Source organism: Argiope bruennichi, chromosome 11 (assembly GCF_947563725.1).
Source record: "Argiope bruennichi chromosome 11, qqArgBrue1.1, whole genome shotgun sequence".
In the NCBI taxonomy this organism is placed as follows: domain Eukaryota; kingdom Metazoa; phylum Arthropoda; class Arachnida; order Araneae; family Araneidae; genus Argiope; species Argiope bruennichi.
The window spans coordinates 93,780,161-93,807,281 of record NC_079161.1 but is presented as its reverse complement, the minus strand read 5'-3'; positions in this window follow the sequence as shown (position 1 = coordinate 93,807,281).

The following is a 27,121-nucleotide window of genomic DNA, read 5'->3' as shown; positions in this document are numbered from 1 at the left end:
AGTGCAAGGCTTTTCCTTCTCCGCTTTCAAAGTAATATTCTCTACTCCTTCTTCAAATCAAGTTTTCTTCTTCCAAAATGAGTATCAAACGAGCTTGTTTCTTCAAATTTGGCTACCATTAATTGAAATATATAAAATGTAATGGAACTTTCAAAATGCCATTCAATGTCCGATATTTCTGAAGAGCAACTAGTGCAGAGTTGTCATTTTTGTAAAACAATTGCGCTCACAACGCTGGATATGATAACCGTTAAAATCTTCTTATTAACAATGTCTGCATACTGAAAACGAAATCTCTGCAAAGGTTTCGAGATTTTGTTACAGTTTCTGTGTTTCTTAGAGAAAACGTTTTGAATTTCTTTTTCTTCTTCGTTTGTCTAAATTTTTAATTAGACACTTAGTTAGTGAACAAGATTTTTATTCGAGTGCTGTTAACGAAAAACATTACCGTAAGAGCTTTTATATACAGCAATTGCTTACGTATTTCAAGATACTTTTTCTATGCGAACTCGAGTGTCCTCTCAAAAGACATTTCGCAGCTTGAATATATTGTTTTATTGTGTTAACTGTCAAAATGCCTATTTGATTGAGAGCTGAGAATTCCAGCGTATTCGATGGCGATTGTTGTTGAAAGGTACAAACCTGACGGTTTCTAAACGAAGTTTCAGTTCGTTTTAGGCATTGTTTTATTTAATATTTTAAGAGTTATTACTGATTGCTTCAATAGAGAACAGGAAGCTCGAGTATTTTCGATGGCATTTGCTCACGAAGATGTTGTCATGGGCATTTTTAAGAGTTTAAATCAAATTATTTTATAATTCACTTATGAGAATATGTCATTTCAGTATAAGAGATATTGCGTTAGATGACTTAAGAGTACAGAGGCAAAACAATCCAAATAAAGAAACGGGCGTAAATGTGTAATGCATAAGAAACTGCTTTCTAACATCAAAATTTTAAACTCATTTTTTCCCCCTTCTGAATATGGTTGTTATTTTTTTTTCTAATTTTTCTTTTATTCCCTCAATCATTCTTTCGCTCCTCCATCAAATTTCATACTTTTCGAACATTAGTTTCGGATGTATACAGCTTTAAAATAAAGTTGCTTCTTTATAAACGCCCTGTATTTATACGGCATGATTATTAACTGCTGTATCAGAGATTTAATATTTGGAACTGACAGTAAATGTGTACATTCAACCGAGAAAAATTTACTTTATTTTGTGCTCTGCTAATGAACCCTCTGCGAGTATAATTAAATCACTCTTAAGAATGTTGTTCTGTTTCATTTCTAAGACATTAGAAACATAATTTCAGCACTACTAGTTAAAATAAATGAATATTTTCTTATTATTATCATAACTGCTAAAAGAAGGAAAAGTGACATAATGTAATTAAAGCTTTTTTTTAAAATTCACAAATAACTCGCAAAATGACGAATACATTAACTGTGGTGAAAATGTCCTGCTGTATCTTAGAAATACTCAAAATGAATGTAGTATAGTACAAAAAAATGGCAATCCAAAAAACGGGTAAATTTAGAAATTTTTAAGACTCTGTAAACATATCACTTAATTTTACTTGTTTCGTCTTTGTATGGATGGAATTATGAAATCCATTTTCCACCCAATACCGTACATTCTTTGACATTTGAAATGTTGCATATTTACAGAACAAGGGTGCTGTTTCATATTCATTATGCCATTCAGCTTTTGTTCTGCATATCATCAGTCGGTGAATTTTATTTAACTTACATTTATAAAATCCTTATATCTCCAATCGTTTTCCGTTCCGATGTTCTATTTGATAAAAGAAATGAGTTTGAGTTTGAGTTTGATGAAGTTTACTGGCGCTAAAACCATTTTTGATTATGCAGCGCCAACCATAAGGTAAATGCATACATATGGTTCATTAAAAAGGTACATGGTCACATTTTAAAAAGGTCAAAACCTCTGCTCTAGAGAAGAAAAAACTGTTGTAAAGATTTGAAGCATTAAAAGAGGATGAACAATACTCATATAAAATAGAAGAAGCCTATCATTTTTAAAAAGGTAAAAAGATGAGGATGAGGATCTTTGTTAAGGATGTCTTTTAAAACAAGGTGAGGCGAATGAAAACATTGAACTCGTTGAGAATTAAAACGTGGGCACTCTATAAGAATGTGTCGGACTGTCAAAAGGCATTGGCATATTGTACATCGAGGGGCGGGCTCCCCCAACAACAAATGTTTATGTGTAAGTCTCGTATGGCCAATTCTTAAGCGAGTAATAATTGTATCTAATTTTCTGCTAGGTAAACTAGGCCAAAATTCGATGGAATGCTTAATAGAGTGAAGCTTATTTACCTCTTTTCTGTCCCATTCCGATTGCCATTCCAGATTTAGAATGGCTTTTATGTATCTCTTTATGTCGTTAAAAGGAACAGGGTCATTTAAAAGGATGGTAGCCGATTTCGCTGCCTCGTCAGCCAATTCATTGCCCGGTATACCCACATGTGAGGGAACCCAGCAAAATATTAGTGAATAGCCTTTACATGTAAGACTATCGTGCAATTCATGAATTTTAAAAGTTAATACATGACTGAAGCGATGGAGTGATGTTAAGGACTCCAAAACACTCAGCGAGTCTGAATAAATAATATAATTGTCGGGGGGGACCATTAGAAATTTGTGATAATGCATAAAGGATTGCAAAAATTTCTGCTGTAAAAACCGAACATGATGGATGAAGTTCGAATGAGATTATGGAATTGACAAAAACGCAAGCAAATGAAGTATGAGAAGAGCATTTTGAACCATCAGTGTACACTGGAATGAAATTTTTGTATATTTCTCGATGATGTGCAAAAAGCTGCTGGTAAACTGCAGGAGCTGTGTTAGACTTGTCGAAAGTTTTAAACGGATTTAAGTATTTTAATCCATGCGAACTCCATGGATTGAGATATTCTGAATTGGGTGTAATATGTATATTATCCAAGTTTAAATTTCTTTGAATATTTATTGCTCTTGTGAAAAATGGAGGAATGATGGACGGTCTTGCATTTTGCAAGCGCAGTATAAACCGACTTTGTTTGTATTTAAAAAAGGGATGTTCGGAAAGAGATAAAATTTTAAAATAATATTGAAGAGTAAGCATTTTGCGTCTATAGTCGAGAGAAGGCTCAGAACACTCAACATATAGACTTACGGAATACTCAACATATAGAAGTACGGAATGCTCCACTGCAAAGTCGCAAAGCAGAATGATGAAAGGGGTCAAGTCTCTTCAACACACTTTGTCTGGCCGATCCATATATCACACATCCATAATCAATTTTTGAGAGAACAGCTGCTCTATACACGCGGAGCAAACATTCTCTTGAAGCACCCCAAGTTGTATTTGAAAGAACCTTTATGATGTTTAGGGTTCTGTCAAGCTTTTTGCGTAATTGCATTACGTGTGATCGAAAAGTTAGTTTTTTGTCGAATATGACTCCCAAAAATTTAAATTCTTTGACGACATTAATTACTTCGCCATCCAATTTTATCTCAGGTTCTGGATGGAGACGGCGTTTTTGACAAAAGTGTATACATGATGTTTTTTCCGTAGAAAATGCAAATCCATTAAAAGTTGACCATTCCTGAATTCTGTTTACAGCTAATTGCAGTTGTCGTTCTATAAAATTAATATTATTTCCTGTACAAGATATGTACAGGTCATCAACATAAAGAAAGCCTTTCACAGAGAGTGGAAGTTGTTGTAGAATGCCGTTTATTCTTAGGGCGAAAAGTGTTACACTAAGAACACTCCCCTGGGGTACGCCCTCTTCTTGAACAAAATAATCTGACAATTGATCACAGATTTTTACTCTAAATTTTCTTAGTTTTAAGAAATTTTCGATAAATATTGGTAAATTTCCTCGCAGATTGCAGTCATAAAGATCACGAAGGATACCAAAACGCCAGGCACGATCGTATGCCTTCTCTATGTCAAAAAAGATTGCTACTGTATGCTGTCTGCGAATAAATGCGTTTCTGATTTCTGTTTCTAATGCGAGGAGGTTATCTAATGTCGAGCGTCCCTGTCTGAACCCGCTTTGAAAGGGACTTAAAATCTTATTTGTTTCCAAAAAATACATGAGACGTCTATTTACCATCTTCTCAAGAATTTTGCATAAGCAGCTGGTAAGAGCGATTGGTCGGTAATTACGTGGATTTGACGGTTCTTTTCCAGTTTTTAGAATAGGTATAACAATAGCCTCCTGCCAAGATGATGGGAAAGAGTGTTCACGCCAAATTCTATTGTAGAGAAATAGCAAGTTACGTAAGGAGGTATTAGATAGGTGCTGTATCATAAGATAACTTATATTATCTGGACCGGGAGACGATTTATGAATTTCCGAAAGACAACGCTTTAGTTCAAAGAAACTGAAATCTGTGTTGTAGGGAGCACATGAAGATGATTGAAAATTAAGTTTTTGATTTTCAACTGTAGTTTTAGGGTGTGAAAATGGAGTCGAATAATTTTTACTGTCGAATAATGTTTACTGATAAAAGAAATGACTTGTCTCTGAGTGTCTGAATTGCCATTTCAATTTGTACCTTTATTTTAGAAAGGATATGCGCAAAACAAACGCAGGCTCATTGTTTAAACCTCACATTATACGTACCTATCTTATATTACTGAGGTGTCGAGGCATGAGTATTCCTCTTTTTCATTAAATTTATCGAAATAAATCATTTGTCTGTGTAACCGGATGTAAAAAATGCACATGACGTTAAGATCTACGAAGCTTGCACGTCGTTCACAGACTGGAGAATTGTTATTTCCCCAGTGAACGTCTCAGCTACCACTAGAAAAGACGGAAATGCAAATTTATAGGCAGAAGATGAAATCAGGTTCTTGTTTGCATATTTTACAAAGTTTGTATTTAATATGAGCGGGACGCGCCATGTAATGAATGGCTGCGTCCTTAAGATTATGATGATTTATGGAAGATAGGTGGCTGTATTGTAATAACTTTGTTTTTATGTTGTCAGCTTATGCAATTGTGAATGGCTTATGAAATTTTGTTTCGGTCGTAACAACGGCGTGGAAATTTGGGTAAGCAAACAAAATGTATATTAAATTTTGTAGTTAGAGGGAGTGCTTTGAGCAATGGCACATTTAGCATATATTTAAGATGGTTTGCTGATTTTATTACAAAAAAAAATACATTCAGCACAGCTACCATCAGTTTTAGAATTCAGCTAGATTAAAATCATAACGTGATCCTTAGCTGACTGTTGTGCATTATGGGAAATTCTAAAAATATGATATTAATATAAAAGAGACTGGAATTTTGTTACCTATATTGATTGTTGCTGCAACAAATGATATATCATTACCATCATTTAATTAAATTATGATTTTTTAATAATTTTTTCTTTGATGTTTCATTTTGTAAATAGCGTTAAATAATGTTTTTCTTCCCTACAATAAAAGAAGTTATTTTAATAAATATAAATTGAAACAGAATTTTATGAACTCAAGTTGGATAATCCCAGCGAGGGGTGGCACCTCAGATATGAGGCTGAGAAGCTTCTATGGTGGTTGGTTCTTGTCCCCCACGCGATGATGTCCCAGGTAATGACTCTTAGGACTTAACCTCCATTCCCTACATTACAGTTGTGGCAGACAGGTCATTGCGTTTAAATGTATGCCTCGGGGCAGTTAGGAGTTGTCAACTTGTTATACTCAAATGGAATAAGTTGTATATTTTTTTAAATAATGTTCCGAGTGCAAGCTACATGAATGAAATGACTTACTTGTTTTGATATATTTTGCATATCTTCTTACATCAGCATTGATGTTTTAACATTGTGATAATAGAACTTTTCGCTACGCTTTCTAATTTTAGTTTTCATTTCATAATACTCTAGAAATTACCATAATGGTAGTTTTTTAAAGAAAAAAAAATAATTCAAAATAAATTTTGTGGTTCAAAAAATTGAAGATTCTGATTCTCACATTTTTTAAAATGATAAATGGCCTCGATTTTAAAAAAAAATGGAACGACAATAAAATTCGAATATTTTCAAGAAAAAAGTTTACTAAATTTGGAATTTTTGATACATTGTTAAGACATAACTCTTTCAATGCTGCACGCATTATTTCGAAACCAGACACAGCAAAATGTAATTACTTTTTCTATAAATTACAATTTTACACATAATCATAAATTTCAATTTTATAAAATATATATATATATATATATATATATATATATATATATATATATAATTTGTGTTTCCGAATGATTACGCATTTTGTATCATTTTTTTTTAATACTGCGAATGCAATATGATGGTTCAAATAACTGATCACCAAAGGCTTCTCGATAAAACTGAAATACACGAAACTGAATTATCCTTTTAAAATGAGAAAGGGAGAAAAATTAATTTAGTAAACAATTGTTGAATATAAATCTAGAGCCTTGAATCTGGATTTAAAAAGTGTACAATAATCCATTTATCTCACCAATTAATTAGATCTCAACAACATCTAAAAACACAATCACATCATGAAATGCACATTTAAAGAGCATATTAGGTACGTATTTTTAATATTTTAAAATCACTTTTTAATTTCTTAAGGTGGTAATTTCCAATAGTATCAATAAAAACATCAAAATTTGCTGCAGTATAACACGAAACGGAACAAGGAATCATAGACCGAAAAACGTAATTTTTAAAGAAGATTCATTTTGTCTTCTCCAATTCCCTTGCGTTTTGGAAATGTTTGAAGTCGTTTTGCAAAGCTCATTTAATCTAGTGTTTACTTTCCCTTAAATTTTTTGTAATGCATCCCCTTTGACTGTAACTTCCTGTGCTGCTCTTGTGAAAAAATGGACTTTATTCTGAGGGACAAGCAGTCATTACCGTCAAGTGAATGTTCATAAGAAAATCCGGGATAAACGTTCGGTGATTAAGCTTCCCGAACCAAATCAATACTTCGAATTTTCGAAAAAGTAAAAATTGGGAAACAGTGAAATTGAAACGTAATTCAAAGATTTGTAAAAATTGTATTTTATCAACATGTATTTAAAGTACCCAAATATTTATATGTATAAAGTTTTATTTGTGTACCGAAAAGGAAATGTGCTATACAGTTTCTTCAAATGCCATTGCAGTTGCCATGTAAACGCGCCACGCATTGGCTGCGTTTCCTAAATGGAAAGGATCGGACGCAGGTTTATGCAACATGGTATAAACTGCTGTCAGGAATTATTTTTTGAATTTTGAAGTAAAAGTGAACAAGTAGCCATGCAAAGTTTATTTTAATGCGTGCTCTGCCCATTATTGATTTAAAAGTAGAATAGAAGAAAAAATATGTACTAAACAAACTGATAATTTTGTGCTCTTTGATCCACTCAAAAATTATTTACAGTATAAATAGTAATTAATTAATAAACAATTTATTATTTCTTCTAAAAATAAGAAAAATCATCTGATTTTGCCCTCTAGAAAATGTTCTTTCAGATTTATTATATCTATCAGTTTTGTCATAGATATATATTGGAGGGAGATACGAAGCACTTTATACTGAAATTCTAATTAAATAAATAATAAGTGGTAATTTGTGTGGACGGTTATTCAACTTTTGTTGTTTATGTTTGTATTGATGTAACTTTGAAATGTATTTTTCACCCAAAACAGTATGAAGTTTTGCATACTTATAGACAATGATGTTTTTCCCAATTCTTATGTCATTTAATGTTTTTGTGCATTTTATTAGTAGGTGCCGTTTTCTTAAACTGACCACCGAAAAGCCACTATCCATTTCCGTTCCTGAGTTCTATTGCAAAAATCACTTTCTTTCTCATTGTCTGAATTGCCATCTGAACTCGTTTGATAATTTTAAAAACACCATGCACAAAACCAACGCAGTTTCATCTCATGAACCTCAAATCAAAAGAGGAAGATGACTGTTGTATCGATGGATGAGTACTCGCCAATTTATTCAATGCGATCGAATAGCCGAATATTAAATGGGGAAACGCCGTGAAATATTAAAAACTTATACGTCATTCAAAGACTGCAGAATTATTATTTCCTCACTGTTCGTTCCAATTACCACTAGAAAAAGCGGGAATCTTAATTTAAGTGCAGAAAAAGAAACTGTTCTTGTTCTCTAATTTTTTATGGGTAGTTTATTTGTTGTGCAAGCACGCTAAGTAGTGGTTGCGTACTCTAACTTAAGAAAGCATGTGGAGTCTCTAAATATGTAATGTTTTTCGGGTTGTCAGATTTACCAGAGGTGTCAAAGCCAAAAATCTAGTAGGTTTGCGTTATTGGAATGGAATATCCCACAGATCACGAAAAACATAGTTATAGACACGCTCTTCTGTGAAGTGATATTTTGTGGATCACCCTAACGCAAAGACTCATGTGAGGAGGAGTTAACCTTTTGCATAAAAATGAAGCGTGAACAGCACTGACGGAACTATTTTGATTCCTCGATGAAATACTGGCCCTGAATAAATGATTTAATGCACACCACCACCATTAGTTTTGCTGATTGCAATCGGTCCTCTAGAAGCGAATGTGGATTTTCAGGTTCCCAAATTTGGCAGAAAAGTGATTTTTAATTAAATAAAAGGGATTTTTAATTCGATTATGAGCATTCATTAAACCGTCCAAAAAGTATTCTTCGTTTGTTCAGAAAATGATGGTTTATTTGCTTAAACAATTCTCCGTCCTTTTATTATGACGCATATAAAATTTGAAAACGATAGTTTCGTCTGTGGATCATATAAATACAAACACTCTACATATACTAACACATTTTAATTTTCAGCACCCAGCCAGCGCAACGTGCGTTTGGATGAAGAAATAAAGAAAACAAGAAAAAAGGGAACCAAATATGAAGTTTTAATGAAAATTTATTACTTTCGTATTTTTGAGTGGTAACTGAAACAGAAATGAATAAAACAGCGATTTCACAATCTGTGAATGACATGTAAATTTTATATACGTTGACGTGATTCAAAAGTATAGTTATTTTAGATCCTTATTAAAATTTCAAATAAATGAACCTTTCCACTCTTCGACGTATGTATGTGCTTATTTTCATAGCCGTATGTCAAACGCTCTGGCCTGAAGAGCACCCCTTCCCCTTTTAATCACACGCACAGACATTTATTTTCATTATATGCAGAGAAAAATGATTCTATGCTTTTGAATTATAAACGTTTTAACAGTATTTTACAATTTATATGTGGTTTGTACAATTTATATTGTAGAATTCTTTGACGAAAAACTTTATAAATTAAACTCTTAAGCAATACTTTTGGTCAAACTTTGTGTGAAGATTTCCAAATTTATCCGACAATTTCTAAAATGGCAAATAAGCTAATTCATATAATTGTATTCTGTAATTGTTTTAATTGCACAACATAAAGCAAATGGAGACACCCTTGTGATTCAACGGTAGGAACTAAATATTTAGAAATTCGATAAATATGGAGCTAATATTTTAATCAGGAAATAGTAACACATTTTTTAAAGCTATCTCTAAGCTATTGCGCAAAATGTTTTTTAATATTCTAAATCAGAAACTGTTTGTATCTTCCTCATATGTAACACCTCCACCCACTCCCCCCAAATATAAATTTTGATTTTCATTCATGTTTTATTCGAGATTCTTTATGTGAAAGTTTTAAAATTTACCCATTTTACAGAGTCTTTCAAAAAATTCATCCAAAACGTAGTTATCTTAATTGACGCGTCATTCAGAAATTTTGTAAAAATTGCTCTATATTTTTTTAGATATCTCCAAAAAATCCAAACCTTCTTGAGTTATGTCTAGAAAACCTAATGGGCGTGTTTAGCGTGTGCGTTTTTTGATTTCCTAATCATGCAAACGCGTCATTTACTGGCGGTGTGTTGGAGAGTGAGAGTAATTAGCACATGTTCATAACCAGGTTCTCATTGAAGACCTCGCATTTAGTATTATATTTGATTTTAATCTTTCATCTTCTTTTGTGAATGAACATGCAATAATAATTGTAACTGAGCGTTAATAGTTATTCCAGAGAATGCCGCGAATAACATTAGCGTGCAATAAATACGAAACATTATCCTTTAGCGTGAATTTACCATCTTTACTGATTCCACTGTGTCATCTTCTGAGAAGTATTTGGCGATTCATTCCTGACATGTCGTTGACAGTATCCAAAATTGGAATTTGTGCTTCAGATACGTTTTTCTCGGCCGATTGAAACAAAGATTTGACCCAAACCTGCACTACAAATCACAAAATGCCATACCAAATGTAATAGATTGAAGTCGTTGCATTTTTCAATGATCGTATTGACATGTTTCTGAAAATGCATGCTGGTCATTCCCAAATGGGATTAGGAGTAGATGACTACAGGTGCAGATTCAGAATATAGAATTTTATCTATCTGCCTCATTTCGATTTGTATTTATTGTATTAACTTATATTCGAAAAGCCAGACAAGCAGTCTTCCACGCAACAAATGTTACTCAAAATTTGATAGCAATCTCCAAATTAAGTGTAAAGACCGAAATCCAAATTTCACCCATCTAGTGCAAAGCGTTTCTCAGTTGTCTTTGTCACAAACAGACAGGCATTTTCGAAAAATATGTTTATCGATCTCAGAGAGATGTAAAACGGTGAGACTAAACCAAAATGACAAGTTCGAATTCTTTTTTTCCAATTACTGTACTTTCTTTTTTACTGCATATGCGAGAAAGTAAAAATATTACAAACGACATTGAAAGTCAACTGAATTTAACAAGTTTATAGGGATGCAAGAGTAAAATTCTACTCCACAGACTGTTTATAAAGCTTGAGGACAAATATTACTTTCCACAATTTTCAAAATAGCTGTCATCGCATCAAATGATAATATTATTACCTCATTTCTTTAATAAGTTTTTTCTCTCCTCGATATAATAAAGGTGAGGAGTTTAGTTGCCTCTACGCCGATGACAGGTCATGTCCATTCATGGATGGTGGACAATTTTGTAATCATCTCTGCACATATTTTATTGTTTTGGCTACCTGATCATTCATATTACATCGGATGCTAGGATATAGTGGGGTCTGAGGTAAGTAGGTTTGTTTTAAACTAACTCTTGCCGTTTGATTAAATGAACGAAAATAAAAATCCCAAGTGTCTAAAATTGAGAATTGTGAATGGCCATAAAAATTAGCAAAATAGATACGTCGTACACGGATTTGCAAAAATCTATTTTAATAACATCTCTTTTAAATACCACTAAAAACAGAAATGCTTTTCAATTATGTACAACAAATAAAACCTTGATTTCGTTTTTAAATTAAGGATGCACTCATTTTATATTCACGCAAGCTTTATATTGGCTGCGTGTTAAAAAATTAATATCAGAAAATACACGTTAAGGAAATGCTATGTTAGTTTCATTTCATATATTTATCTCATGTCACACAGACATGTGCTGTAAATTACAGTTTTCGAAGTTTAAACTTTTAATTTGAACGTTTGTTAACGTAATAGCTAAAGTTGATAAAAGTTAATTTTTCGCATGAACGTTAACGTACTCGTTCAAGTTAAAATTTTTTCAATTAATAAAATGCTTTTTATTCATCACTCGAGTTCAATTACATTTTTTTAAACTGGTTGTGGGTGACATTTGATGTTAATATGGGTTTTTTTTCAAATATAAATTAATTAATTAAATTTGTCCAGTCATTTCTATTTGGTCGCCAAGTCATGTCACCAAATGGTCGCCAAGCTTGTCACCAAGCTCTGAGATGACTGACGCGATACCCAATCATAAATAATATAAGATGTATAAAAATAATTTAAGAAAATAAATAGGAATTCAATATAAAAAAAAATTTATATATTACTTGACGTAATTCTTCATTCATTATGTCATTTCAAATATTAATTCAGTAATTAAATTTAATTAATATTGTAATTCTGTCATATGAATATACATATTAATATTAATTGTAAATTTGAATAAAAAGTAACTAAATTAAATTTTTTTTGTTGACCTAAGGAGGAATTGACTTATTTTTTTATATATTACTTGTTTAATTTTATATCCAATCTAATGTTGATTTAAATTATTTTCTGAAATTTAATAAAAATACAAAGAGTTATTAGTTGTATAGAGAATAATTATTTTAACTTTTAACAGGATTTAATTCACATTACAATGTGTATTACAAATAATATAATACTAAAGTGATCTATGATATTTTTGTTCGAAATTTCTGTACTCATTTAACCTTTTGGTAGCAAGCAAACGTTCAGGAACGGAAGCATGAGACAGTGTTCAACAGAGAGTAATTTGCATAAATCAGTTGCGAAATAAAATACTTATACTGCAGTTATAAATGTTCAACCAGCTGGGCTGCTTTCCTCAAACTTGTCGGGCGTAATCATTAATACAGAAGTTACCCCAGAGGATGCCCCGCCTGGCATTGGCGTACAAGTGTTATGAAATAAAAAAAATATGACGCAAATTTGATTGTTTTTATCGTGTCATTCTAGGCGAATTTTTTGGCGATGAATCCCTTTCTAGCTGTTAATAGCATCCGAAAGTCGAATTTGTGCATTAGACGCGTTTCCCCCACACTATTAAAACAAACATTTGAAGCATAACTACGCACTCAACAGCCATATCGTTCGTCTCTCCTCCGACTCACTGGCGTGTGATTGCTGTGGTGAAAGCTTATAAGCTAGATAACAGCTAACGTATTTATCGCTTTTTTTTTACTTCCTCTTATACATAGGACGTATTGTAATTGTCAAAAAATTAGAATCCGTGATTTTGTCGAATCCCGATATTTCAGATCTCCCTGAGTTCCAAAAATATATATTTCGAATTATGTTGTCGGTGAGAAAAAAACTCTTTTGCTGGGACGAGGAAATTTGTTGTAGATTCAATTCTAGAGTTCTGAATTTCCGTCGAATTTAGAAGGAAGTGTGTCGGTCTGTCTATCCGTATGCATATAAGTGCAATGACTACAGAATACAAAGAAGTTAAAGAGACAGATGAGTAAAATTAGTTACAGAACTTTAGCATTTTGTATTCTATGACAGGCATCCATTTTCGAATAAATCCTTCAAATATTTGATCGTATGTAATTATGTATTCTTATATGCATGTAAACTCGATCCCTTATGACTGAAATAACTGAAATAAATTAAATTTGGTTTGTGATCCTGTGACTGTAATTGTAATTATGTTTCATTTTTTTCATTTCAATTTTCCGTCAAAAAGATATCCAAAAAGCATATAAGAGTTTGTGCCAAAAAGTACAAACTTTCAAGCGCAGAACTTTGAACATAAAAATCTGAATACTGAGTAATTCTCATACAGCCGTGCCAAGGGTCCACAAATTTATGCGAGAGAAAGAGAGGAATACCATTTTTTGATATACATAACGAAAATAATATAAAAATTGTAATTAGAATTTTTAGTTATATATGTTTGCTTCATTCTATAGAAAATTTATTATAAAGCCCTAAAAAATTTTTATTAGTTCTATATATTAAAAGAATTTTAAATATACTATCAATAAATAAATATTATTTCCGAATTGCTTTGATTTACCTCTGAAAAAAAAAAGCAAAAAAAATTTAAAATAATGAAGAATCATCGCCAAGGATACGATATTGAGGAATTTTAGCGCAAAAGCTGTATTTGGCTATATTGCGCCAAACATGTGGTAGGTATCCAGGCACATATCATATCTTAATCTTACCTTATGGTAGGAGCTCTTAAGATAAGATTTAAAATATTATAGAAAGCTTACGTAATGGGAAGATCTTATAGAAATTCAATTGAATGAATTTGAAAGAAAAAAATTATGACTTGATTCAGATTTACATGAATTTAAAAGTTATTTTACTTCTGCATGGAGAAAAATCCATTAATTGCGTAGATAATCAAAGTTCTTGTTGCCATAATTCTTTAAAAAGCTGTTGTTTCAAATGCTCTAATCTTATTAAATATTAATTCCTTTTTGTTTATTTAATGAATCAGATTGCCTAACAATGTGATCAAGTCCATTCTTGCTTAATAATACTTCTTACTGTTTGGTTAATAAATGGTTTTAAGGCATTAATAAATTACGTTGAGTTTCCTATTTTCTATTTCAATCAAAATTCAAACAAGAATTAACTTTTCTCACATATCTGAAGTGCATTACATAATTGCCTGCTATAATGGTGGTGTAATCAAAGAATTTAAAATGACTTTGCCCAGATTTGATTTTATTTTGTATAAAAAACCAGAAGACAATTTTTTTAAAAGCCGTAAAATAAATATTTTTAATACTTTATTCAGTGAAATTTAATTTAATTAAAAATTCGACCTATATTTTGCAAAAGATGGAAAAAGTATTTCTCGCTTCATTTTCTCTTTCATGAACTTAAAGCTTAATCTTCAAATAGTGCAAATATTTACCTTCCAATCGAAGTTCTTTTTCCATCGTCGTTATGCAACAAGTAAAAACGTTTTTGATATTCTGCAAACGATTTTTTTATTATAGGCATAATTCATATTGCCAAATATGATTTCCAATTTAATGGTATTACTTTTCAGTTTCGCTTCAAAGTCTACGAAATATATAAAGAGTCTCTAGATTAAGTTTTTGAAAAATGATGGATTAATTTTCAACAAAAAAAATTATATTTAAGTCTTTTATTTGCAAGAAAATCTGCGATTACTTTTATAACTATTTTTTGTTTAAAATGAATTTTTGAGCCAGAGTATCAGATTTGACGCAAGAATTTCAGAAAAAAAATCATCGAAATTCAAAGCCAGCTAAAAGATTATTGGTACTTCGAATACAAGTTTAGACTTGGTTTCCAAGATTTTAATGGATCTAAATGCATGAGGAAAACATCCGTACTTTCAAGTTGCGCAGTTTCTTTTTCGTGTCTTATTTTTAAAATAGTGTTTAAAAAATCGGGCCATTTGAAGAAAATAGGAAGTTTTTCTTTCATTCATGTTGTTGAAACACAGTAAATGCTGTTTATGTCAGCATTAACGACGAGTCAAATTTTCCAAAATAAATATATGTTCTTGGACACTATGTGATGTGACGTTAGCGTGATAATGATTGTATAATCGTAATATCAAAATCATATCTACAAAATATTAATATATATTTTGACATCAACATTATTTTAGCCACAGCCACTCTTAATAATCGCCTCGTTAATAGTAATCGGAAATCTGTATATAACGGGTGATTGGTAAAATAAAATTAAGCCTTTTATATCCAAAATGGCATCTCATACATGAAAAAACCGTTTAAAGACCCATTCATCTGTAAAGCGATGTTTTGAGGACTTCTTTGACCCACAGATTTATGTGTATAACACACCATCTTGCTTAGAATTTTTGTGTGAAAAGCACCAAAGTGCTTGCAGATCCGAAACAGTTTTATTTTATAAAAACGAGGCACATTGCTGCCCGGTGACCTAACCTTCTTCGGGACCTCTAACACCTAATTCCTCGAAGAAATAATGGGTAAAAGGAGAAACGGTACAAGACCCCTTTATTGCTGTTGACAGAAACGAGATCTGAAGGCTTTGAGATCGGATTTTCTGATTCCCTAATTTAAGAGTTGTGAGTGTTGAACGAGCTTCCCAGATGAAAGTGCGTTTCAACTCTTGAAAGTATATTCCAAAGTATCTCTGAACCAATCTCAAAATTGCAAGAAATCGAAGTAAGAACCCTTATCGAATCATGAAATCGAGTGAAAGAAGCTTGCCTTTTCTCCAGTTCAAGCATGTACGGAAAATGCCAGATGATATCAACATTATAGTTGAATGCGCGGCATATAAAATTTTTCTACCAGACGATCGACGCTTATTCTACCGTGAATATTGCAAACTTTTTCCTCCGGCACTAACATTGCAAATTTCTCAACTGCTTCTGCAAATCAAGTTTTTTTCCACTTCCAGAACAAGTACCAAACGAGCTTGTTTATTCAAAGTCGCAACCATTCATCGAAGTCTCCAACACCTAATGGACTTTCTGGGATCCCTTTCAATGATCGATGTTTCCGAAGAGCACCTACTTCGGAAATCTCATTTTGGTAAAAGCATTTAACTAATAAATCCCTATCTGGTAAATGTATCAACATTCTGATTACCAATACCGAGGTATATTGAAAAGCAACGGAAAATCTCAACGGAAGATTCTAGGCTCCAAAGCAGATGCTATGTCACGCAGACAAAAATTTGCCCCTTTGTTTCTTTTTCTTCAGTTGGTGGAATCTTTTGTTCAAATGTCAGTTATCTAACAAATTTCCGATCGGATGCAGTTGTGGAACGACAATCTTTTAAGGAAGCTAGCGTTTCGTAATGGATCGCTCATTCTAAAATAAACTTCGTGAAGAAACTCAAGTGCATACATCGAAAGTCGTTTCACTTTTTTATTATGTGGTTTTTCTCACATTAACTGTCAGAGTTAACTGCTACAATCGAGAGCAGGGATATTGAGCGTTTTCGCTGTCAGGTGCTTTCGTAAGTGTAATCGTAAGGTTTCTAAGTGTTTTAAAAGTCCAAAGCGACTGAAAGTAAAGATGGTAGAAGATAAATATTTCTTTCACCCTTTTTATCATCGATCGTTTGTTTATGGCCGGGTTAGTCTGGTTGGTAAGGCGTTGGTTTCGCTTCTCTTGGGTTGTGGGGCCTTAGATCGTTCTCTGATTCAGGTCTAAACTACGATCTGTGAATGAAATGCATGAACGAAGTCTCCCCGTGAGAAGGACTGTGACGCCTGAGTAGGTAAGATGGCTACTCATTGGCGCTGGATGGCGCTACTGAAACAAGAGACGCTGAAAATCGTTGACTTCGTCTGCGTGCTTGTCTATGATAAGTACCATAAGCAACAACAACGTGTTTGCTGATGACGTGGAGGATTTTGTATCACTATGTTTCTAACATATTATTTTTTACCAATGAGGGGTCGTGTGTAAACTTTGATAACATTTTGTATACTCTTGAAGTTCCATTTTTTAACAGATTTATATGATTGTAACATGAATATTACAATCATATAAAGCAGCCAAATATGTGTTAATTTAACACATATTAGAATGTACACATATTTAAAGAAGAAATATAACTTGAAAATGATATTTTCTTGCTCATTAAACTTAAACACATTTGCTGCGTCATAAGTCATAATATTTAACCAATCAAAATTTCTCATTTTTTATTCATTTTAATAATAATTCGATTAAATAATTCATTGCAAAAATTATATATATATATATATATATATATATATATATATATATATATTGCAAGCCAAAATTGTTTTGAATCACAAAATCTGAAGATCTTGAAAGAAAATATCTAATTTTATCATGTTCAAATCTTAGCAAGTGGATAACTTAATATAAATTAAGCATCTGCCCAGAAATACTTTCTTGAGACATCAATCAACAGTGATAGTGGAAAAGGAAGCAACCTCGGACGAAAATCTAAGGTGGCTCATCAGACGTTTCATGGCCTTGTTTTAGAAAGGGAAAGGAAGTAAGCGTATGACCTGAATGGGCTTTCGTCTCGACCGAGTTGGGAGTCAGGAGGTTAAGAATCTGAATTATTGTTTTATCGTGACCTATGGGTAAAAAAATTGGGGGAATATAAATAAAGATTCATTTGTAACTGTGCAAATAATTAAAAAAATTCTTTGGTTGCAAAACACTAAACTATATTTTTTTATTGTGGTCATTATTTCTTTATTCATTCATCATCCCTTCATTATGTCCGACACAAAATTTACTATCTTTTTGACCAATGGTTTCATTCGTAGACAGCTTTAAAATCAAATCATTTGATTATTTACTCCCAGCGTTCGTAGAATATAAAATTACCTCTTATTTCAGGGATTAAATTTGGAGATCTGGAAGTGATTATGCCCATTCGATTATGAAAAAAAAATGTTTATTTATTTTCCGCTCAGATACAAGAACCGTAAATATGAATGCATCATTCCAATTATGTTTTGCTGTTTCATTTCTAGGACTTTAAAAACTTAATTGCAGTATGACCAGTTAACATTAATTTACAGATTTTTAATGGTTTAACAACTGCTATATAATAGGAAGAATTACATTATGCGAATATAGCGTTTTTTAAAATTCAGAAGAAATCATAAAAGGACGTACATGTTAATTTTGGTGAAATTTTCCAATGTTATATGAGAAATTATCAAAACTACTGTTTTATACAAAAAATGGCAGTATAAGAAAAGTAATTTTAGACGTTATTATGAATTTGTAAACACTTTTACTTAACTTGATTTGTGTCATGCTTGTATTGAAGGAATTTTAAAATCCGAGTTTCACTCAATATCGTATTTTTTTGAAATTTGGAATCTTGCATACTTATAGACAATGATGTTATTGCAAATTCTTATGCCATCCGATCTTTGTTGAGCGCTTTATCAGTCGGTGATTTTTACTTAACTCACATTCATAAAGTAGCTATAGTACCAATCTATTTTTGTTCCCGTGTTCAATTGAAAAAATGACTTATGTCTGGGAGCATTATCTAAACCCGATCCATTATTTCAGGAACACCCTGCATAATGCAAGCGCAGATTCATTTTTTATACCTAAAATTATGTGCACTTATCTTATGACGAAAATGACTAGAGTGTCGAGGGATACGCATTCCCCATATTCACTGAACTTATAAAAATAAATCATGTGTCTGAGTTATTTAATATTAAAATTATTAAAGACCTGAATGCTTATAAAACTAAAACGTCATTCACAAACTGGAGAATTGTGATTATTTCAGTATCCGTTTCAGTTACCACTAGAAAACACGGAAATCTTAATTTATAAGGAGATAATAAAATCCTTTTCTTTCTGTCCACGTTTTAATTGCAAAGGAGTTTTCATTTAAACGAGCCGTGTACTGGCTTTGTGCTAACAATTTAAAGTCGCAAGTAACTGAATGATGTATCTGTTTTAATAACCTTCATTTAAAGTTGGCTGTTCGTGAAACTATTGCTTGCGACATTTTGAGTAGATTATGATAAAGGAGTGGAAATTTGTTTAAGCAAATATAAAAAGGTTTTCGAAATTTCTCCACCCCAGCGAGTGTTTTAATGAATTGCACATTTAGAATATATTTCCCATAGGTTTGGAATTTTCATTTTATTACACATTCAACACAACTGCAATTACTTTTAGCTACGTAATAGAATATTACCATGTACCGAGGTTGACCGTTCTAAGCTCTGGGAAAGGCTACGAGCTGACGCGAAATGCTTTCTTTAAAATCGGTTTGACTTTCTTCGGGTTATCACAATTTACGAGGTACTTTCATTTCCAAATGGATTGAGGTATTGAAATAAGAGTAGATAACAGATCACAAAAGAAAAATAAATCGTTTCAAGACAGGTTCTTCTATGAAGTGAGGTTTTGAGAACCCCTTTACTTCTATCTTGCTCAGAACGTCTGCCTGAAAAGCACTGACATGCTTGCAGATCCGGAACAATTTTATTCTGTAACAACGAGGCATATCTTTCCCTATTGATCAATCCTGCCGTGCAACTGGAGCTCTTTTCACTTCATTTCTGGAATAAATATGGACCGATAAATGATGCTGTAGTTTCACACCACATCCTTATTGTTGTAGACTGAAACGTGGATTTTCTGGTTCCCAAATTCCACCAGTTTTTCCAGATGAAAGTGGGCTGCACCTGTTCAGAAGATATTCCAAGGTCATTCTAAAGCAGCCTCAACCTGGGGAGGAAACTGAACTAAGAATCCGTGTCGAATCCCGAAACCATCTGGATGTTGCCTTTTCTCGAGTTGAAGCTTGTACGGATGATGCTGATACGGATTGTGCGGATGATACAATGACAAAAGACATTTCTTTGCAATTTTATTAACTTTTCTACTTTCAAAGGATTATAAATAAAAATACGCGTTTTAACTTCTAACCATTTTTTTTTTTTTTTTTTTTGGCTTAGTATAGTCAAATTTGATTCTAACGCCATTAATTACCTCTATCCAATCCATTCCAATCCTTTTGGTGATATGGCGCCATTGTGACCAGTATTAAACACATGCATAGTATTAAATATATTTTAATCGGATATCCATCCTTTAAATCCTGGCGTTTACACTACCGTCATTAACTTTACAAGACCCAGTGGGTGAAAAATATCAGAACGTTTTTGACTGTTTAAAAGACACTGGCTATTATAATTGTATTCAGCCCATTTTAACGCCTATTCTTTACACTGATTCATAGTTTTGCCTTTTTTGTATCAGTATTTCACTTGAAGATATCGATATTTTACAAACTTACTCACTTAATATTATCAGTATCGTTATATTTTATGCCTTCTTATGTTGACATATTTGCTTTTACATTTTCAAACGTATATTTTTTATACTCTGTCGTAAAGTGGAACATGATTAAGACAGCTCTTGCGCCACATGCTGCAGCCTTTTGTGTTTCCCATGTTTTACTGAAACAATTATTTATTTCTGAGTACCTGAGCTATTCTCAAAATAATACGAACTTTCGTGTGAAATTGTTTGGAACAGTTTAAAAATACAAGACATAGAAAGTCAATCGTAAAATCTCAAATCATATGCGCCATTCATATGTGAATGTTCATTAAAACATTTAGCATAATTGTACGATGATTGCACACATCGAACTAAATCAAGAAGTTGAATTTTAGAAAAATTAAAGCAAGTGCTGGGCATTAGCAGCAAGTGAAACAGATACGTCACTCACAGATTTGCAAAAATTCCATTTCATCCACTTCAATTTGAAATAAGAATTGAAAGCATGAAATTCTTCATTTATGTGCAGGAACTGAAGATGATTACTCGACCTATTTATTTGCTTTTGTTTTGCAAGCGCTCTTTGATTCGACTACGCCGGGTATGGCGAACCATTGGCACGCAACACAATATTTTGGGCACGTCACCGACTAAAACGGTTTGCCTTTTAGTTCAAAATAACAAATTTCACTATGAAATAATTCGAACAAACGCGAGTGGTCGGTCGTGGTGCACGGGGTGCATATTACCATTCCCTGCAAGTGCAATAAAAGACAGAAATAAACAATCGACGTCTATGATTAAATATGTTAGCAAAAATTCTCATATGAGCGCGGTAAGTTACTCGGCTGCAAATGTCATTGATCGGCATAGTAATAAGCTTTTTCAACAGGTCGAGTTTTTGAAGGAAGCCTAGTTAGCAAGCGCGTCCTCACTTGTTGAGGATTTTGATAATGAAAATAAGATATTTCAGCACATCGAAGATGTTCCTGTATCAAAAAACACAATAAAAGAAAGAATCTTCAAACTGGTCGGAAATGTAACAGATGACCTTAACTCCGCTCCTTTTATATCGCTATGTTTTGACGAAAGTACTGATGTCACTAAATCTACACGTTTAGCTTTTTTAGCTCGAAATTTTGTAGGAACGTCATTCAGGAAGAATTAATTGCAATGACAATCTTTGCTAACAACTGCAAAGGGAACAGATATTTGAGAGGATGTTAAAAAATCGCGCGATGAGAAAGAAATTGATTTGAAAAGAATTGTTTCAGTAACAACTGATAGTGCTCCAAATATGTCGGGCAAAAAAAATGGTTTCATTAGTTTATTTCAAACAGACGTAGGACATTCAATTCTAAAATTTCTCTGCATTATTCACTAACAAGCCTTGTGCGCTAAGAGTGGTTTAACATCTTTTCATAATCCAATGGCGTTAGTCACAAAAGTAGTCAACCTCATATCGTCGCAGGCTTTAAATAAGCGAAAGTTCGATGCTTTGTTAGATGAAGTCAACTCGGTGTATAATGGCTTACTAATATATAATAATGTTCGCTGGTTGAGCAGCGGGAACGTACTTATTTTCGAAAAATTAAAAAGTGTGAATGACTTTATCAACCAATAAAATCGATACTCTATCCAAATATTTATGAAAAATTGTATTTTATCAACATTTATTTGAAATACCAGTGAAAAACTTAAAAATCTTTATTTATGTACCGAAAATGAAATGGACCATACTGCTTTCTCGACATCTGTTATGGTCTTTGTGATGCCAGACGCGCCATTCTTTGGCAGCGTGTTCTGAATGGAAAGAGTGGAGCTAATGTTTCCGAGATTTACCTTTTGAACTTCAAAGTAAAAGGAGTCTTCAGCTAGCAAAGTTTATTTCATGTGTGTTTTGCTTGTTCGTGATTTAAAAACATTGTAGACGAATTTAAAATGTGACCTGAACAATGTCATCCATTTTGCACTTTTTGACCGACTATAGATTTAGAAATTTAGCTACAATACAATAAATTACAAATTAATAAACCATTTGTTTTCTTTATTATTGTCAAATTAATTGTACTTAATTATCTATTATATTTACAGTTGAGGATTAGCTTTAGAGACGGCATTGATAGAAATTTTTTTAAATGCTCCCGTTTTGAAACACTGTTTGTTTGTTTCCTTTGCAAAATAATTTCAGTGTATAAAGATATTATCGATTTTTTATCTGGAAAATTGCAGTTTTATTGTTCTTAACTGAATATTTTATTCAATTAGAGGACGTTTTATAGAGTAATCCTGTGAGATATGTGCAAATTATAAAATATGTACAAAGAAAACGACAAAACTATGGATTTTTTTTTCTTTCTTGATATTTTAGAGAATATGTTTAGATTTAGCAAAATTGTATTGTATTAAGTGAAGTTTGATGCTGTACGGTTCAGGTGATTTGATACAAATTTAGCGATAGGGATGAATGATGTAAGGGTTCTTAAACAGTATGAATAAATCCGCATCCAGAATGTGAAATTTCATATTACCTCTCAGAGTAAGCCATTAAGACCAAATTGCATAAAATAATTAATGGCAAATTTTATTTGCAAGTATTTGAGAAGAATTAGCTGGACGCAAAAACATCTATTCTTTATTTCTTTAAAAGTATCTTGATAATGATTGAAAATAATGAAAAAAATAGAAAATTTAGATGTAAAGGAGTTAGATGTAATTTATGCTATTTAAAAAAGTAAATTTAATTAATTCTGTTTGTTACATATAATAGCAAATGCAAATTACAAAGTTTAAATACCCAAAATTATAGGCGGAAGTAAAAAATCTACTTCAGTTATCCAACTAAATGTTTTTAATATAAATTTTAATAATTATAAAAATGAATTAATTTTTCAACAAACCAGCTTCAATTTCACTGCAATTTTGTAGTTTTTACTGACACTTGACACTGTAGTTCTGATCCTTTTTGTTTCCGTCCCCGGTTCCATTGCAAAAGTGATTTATTTCTGAATTCCAGAACTAATATTTAATTAAGCGTTCTCCATTTTTTAAAAGCACGGTGCTCAAGAAATGTTCAGATTTATTTTTTCAAAGAAAAGTTGCCATGCAGAATTCTTATATGGTTTATAGAAATGTCCAGGACCCTCCCTCCCCCGCCTTTATTAGACTTATCGTAATAAATCATCTGGCTGAGATGGCGCATATTAAAAGCTGGAATGATATTATTAAGCTTACACATCATACGGAGAAACATTGTTTAAGCGCGTCTCATACATGCTAAATCCCTAGAGGTCAAACATCCTCCTGCTGGTGTGGCCTGGAAGTGTGGAGAGTGGGGCAATTCAGTGTCGTACTTGTTAACTGACTGCGGTTAAAAATGACAAGGTCGATCCTTCGTCGTAGGCCTAGAGTTATTTTAAAAGGGAAGTTAATAAAACTAAACCCCAGTGGAATATTTTAATTTTCTCTGTATTCCCTCTTAGCTACCACTATAAAACATGAGAATCTTAATTTATGTGCAGAAAGCGATATTCTTATGAGGACTGGATTTCAGTTTAAAACGTTTTCGGTATTATAGCAAGCTATGTAATGGCTGCTTGCTCAAAAAAAAATGAGATTCATTTTTGCCGCCTCATAAAAAAAAAAAAAAAAAGATCATTTTAATATTGTCTGCTTACAAAATTTTGTGTACGTCGTGTTGAAGGCACGGAAATGAAATAAAATGCTTTGAAAATTTAGTTATTACAGTTAATATTTTAATGAATGGCACATTTAGCAAACATTTATGATAGTTTATAAAAAACCCCGCTTACAACACAATTGCCATCATTTTCAACTACTAATTAGTATTTTAAAACAGTATGTTCCATAGCTGATGGCAGCGTGTTCTAGAAAATGCTAAGAACATGACGTGAAATTCTGTCTTTAAAATTTATCAAAGCAGTTCGGATTATCACTATATACTAGATGTTTGAATTGCTTCCAAAGCCAAAACTCACGATGGATTGCAGTTTGGGAATCGGGTACACCACACATCTGGAAAAAGGCAGTTTAGAAAGTATTCTTCTGAGAGGTGATGTTTTGAGAATCCCCTGAACAGAAGGTCTAATGTGTTGAGGAGTTCCAACTCGTACAAAAGATCGTGCAACGATTTGTAAAGATTTGTAGCAACGAGGCATATCGAGAGCCCAAAGACTAACCTGTGGAGCAGTTCCATGTAGTATAAAAATCCCACGTGAAAATAACTGACGATTTTATTCTATGCCAAAGAGGCCTGAAAAAAGATGCTGATCGAGCATATAATGATACATCTAATGCTTAATATCTCAAGAAATACGGGATTGAAATAAATGATTCTGTAACTCCACACCACACCGTTATTATTGCTTACAGAAATGGAAGCTCGAGGATTGAACGCAGATTTTCTGGTTCTCAATTTCTGCAGTTGTGAGCATTCACTGGAAAATCTAAAAAATGCGATACGTATGCTCACAGGATACTCCTCCACAATCAACCTCAATGTGGGCAGGAAACTGCTGTCGAGTGTAGAAACATGTGCTTTCCGACACTTTTCAAAAGAATGATTTTTTTTTTTTTTTTTTTTTTGCATCCTCTTAAAACGGAGATCTAAATTTTATCAATCCATGTTTTGTGAAAGTCTATTCCTACGTTTTTAGAACATATGGAAGTGTTCTGCCTAAATCTTTCTGTCATACTTTCTAATAAAAAGGTTATTCTGAAGAACGCCTTTGCATGGCATTGGCGTGCAGTGGATTCGAAATATTAACCTATGGCCTGAATTCAGCATTTTTCCTGAACGAATCGTGTCATCCTTCGTTAATTAATTGGTGATGAATCCCTGACATGCGGATAGTACGATCCGAAAATCAAATTTGAGTTTGAAGCAAATTTTTCTCAACCCATTGAAACAAAAATTGTACATATAATTACATTTGTAGTCACAAAACCTAACACTCCCCGTTTGGATTAAATTTAGAGAATGAAACCAAAAAGTTTAGTTATCGAAAAATTAGAAATGTGAATGGCATTAACTACCAGTAAAATTGATTAGCCTTTAACAGATTTGCAAAAATTCTATATTAAAATCTTCTGATTGAATGTCACTAAAAAAACCCTTTTAATTTATGTACAGGAAACGGAACAGTGCTCTTCTTTCTCTTCTTATGCTTAGTTTCTTCTCACAAACGTGCCATGTATTGTTTGCAAGTTAAAAAATTAAAATGAGCAGATAAGCATTTTTGAAAGAGTATATTCATTTCTACGTTAAGAATTAAATACGGATAGAGGAATGTCGATTCGTCTAATCAAAACTAAGTTTAATGTATCCTGCTCTGCTCAAGAATCGACAATATGAACCAAACAAACTAAAATTTTAAAAATTTAATTATTGTGCAAATAAGTTAGAAAGAAATAAAAAGAACGTTGTGTCTGTGTTGGCACTGTACAGATTACATTTGACATCAAACTGACTGATTTGACAGGAGAAAATATTGCCCTTCAGAACAATATTTTGAAATTGACATGGATAAAAATTAATTTCATTTGTATTTTCTAATTGCCAAAAATACAATATGGCTTAAAATTTATTTTTATATCATTTTAAAATTTTAAGAATTGTCTTTATCGTAATTTCAGTATAGTTTTTGTAATTTTCGACGAAAAAAAAATATATTTTCTAAATAATACTTTTCGTGTTATTGCAGAGAAATACAATTCATTTTTCTTTTTTCATGAAATATTTAATATCATTGTACAATATTTTATCGTTATAATCTAAGAAAAAGGTTCTACTAAATGTCTACACAGTTTCACTTGAAGAATCATCCAGAGGGATGCTCTTCTCAAACTTTTAGCTTTTGTTTCACGCGTATTCATTAACAAATCTTTTATCCCAGACAGCTCCTTGTAGGGCGTTGGCGTACAATACTTACGAAACGTAATCCTCTGTCGTGAATTTAATATTTTTACTGAATCTGGCGCGTGAATCTAAGAAAAAGGTTCCACTAAATGTCTACACAGTTTCACTTGAAGAATCATCCAGAGGGATGCTCTTCTCAAACTTTTAGCTTTTGTTTCACGCGTATTCATTAACAAATCTTTTATCCCAGACAGCTCCTTGTAGGGCGTTGGCGTACAATACTTACGAAAAGTAATCCACTGTCGTGAATTTAATATTTTTACTGAATCTGCCGCGTGATCATTGGCGCATTTTTTGGCGATGAATCCTTGACATGCGGTAAATAAAATATACCATAAAATGAAAACGAATAACGTTCTTCTGATACAAAATGGCTGGAACAAACTTTTAATAGGGAACTTGTAATTAATTACAAAACCACACATCCAGCTTTGACATATTTGAGTCATTGCATTTTTGAGTTATTGAGTTAACACATTTTTGAAAGTATAGATTGATAGACAGTTCATTCCTCGCTGGATTTAACTCAAAATTTGACATGCACCTTCAGTTGTTAAATGTTTGAGCATCACAGCTGTTTCTTGTTTGCACCTCTTATTATTATTTGCACATCTTCTTTCGCTCACATTCAAAACGCTCCTGTAACTCCAAACTCATTTGTTTCCGTTCCCATTTTCTCTTGAAAGAATGACTTATTACTGAGTATCTGATCTACCATTTAAATTTGTCACATTAATTTAGAAAGACCCTTCACAACAAAAGCGTAGATACAGTTTTTTAAACCTAAAATGATATGCGCAATATTTATGCGAAACTTTGTTAGAGCGCCCAGAAATAAGCACAAAGCATCTTGATCGAA